General features: G+C 41.5%; 1 pseudogene; it reads right to left on the reverse strand.

Annotated features, from left to right (window-relative positions):
• LOC104984294 overlaps window positions 1-870 on the reverse strand; it is a 1,773-nt pseudogene extending 903 nt beyond the window's left edge.
• Window positions 871-1,151: the final 281 nt, after the last annotated feature.

Genomic DNA, 1,151 nt, shown 5'->3' on the forward strand with positions numbered 1-1,151 from the left:
CTTTCTCAACTCATTTAGGGATTCCTTTTGGAGTTGAAGCTTGAGGTGCTCAGCTGAAAATGTACTTCCTTTGTTCTGTAATGCAATTTTTTCTTTATTCAGCAAGACTACTTCCTGTCCCAAAGCTTTCTTCTGTCTTTCCAGTTCATTTCGAAGCACCAAAATTTTTAATTGCAGACACTCACTTTCTTTTTCAGCCCATTGCTTGTAGATGTGAGTTTTAGTTTTTCGTCAATTCCCTTTCCAATTTTCTGAAGTTACCTGAGTCTGTTTAATTGCACACTGGGCTCTATGAAGCTGCAGCAAAGAGAAGACATCATAAGAATTTCAAACACAGTTCTGATACACCTGATGACGAATATTCTTCTGAGCATTTGAATAACCCTTATGTTCAAATGGAGCACCATATTAGCCATCATTCAGCCCCAGAATTATTTCATTCTGGTTGCGGGCATGAATCTGCTGACCCAGGTATTTAAACCAGTCCAAACAGATTTCCATTCAGTCAACAGCTGGTAGATGTCCTCCTTTCCACCCCATATCTTTACCACAAAACAAGACACAGATGTATCCAGACAGTCTGGCATTATTCCAAAATCAAGACTCCACCATATTGTATTCAAGGAATTCTTAATCACTTCACTCCTATAAAATTCTTTGTATACCTTTTCACTGTTACACAAGTGAAGTGTGAAGTAGGTATCAAGGAGCTGATGGCTATTAACAATGCTCCAGGCAACAATGTTCTGAAGATGCCACTGCTGAGATGACAGCTCCACATGCAGGGCCCCCGCAGAAGAACCTGGCGGGGGCATGGCGGCCCGGCCCATGGGCAGTGGGGGGAGTGGGCCCCGGACCAACGCTGAAGATCTTTTTTGTACAGTTCTTCTGTGTATTCTTGCCACCTCTTCTTAATATCTTCTGCTTCTGTTAGGTCCCTACCATTTCTGTCCTTTATTGAGCCCATGTTTGCATGAAATGTTCCCTTGGTATCTCTAATTTTCTTGAAGAGACCGCTAGTCTTTCCCATTCTACTGTTTTCCTCTAATTATTTGCATTGATGGCTGAGGAAGTCTTTCTTATCTCTCCTTGCTATTCTTTGGAACTCTGCATTCAAATGGGTATATCTTTCTTTTTCTCCTTTGCTTTTC

Source organism: Bison bison, unplaced genomic scaffold (assembly GCF_000754665.1).
Source record: "Bison bison bison isolate TAMUID 2011002044 unplaced genomic scaffold, Bison_UMD1.0 scf7180017464065, whole genome shotgun sequence".
In the NCBI taxonomy this organism is placed as follows: domain Eukaryota; kingdom Metazoa; phylum Chordata; class Mammalia; order Artiodactyla; family Bovidae; genus Bison; species Bison bison.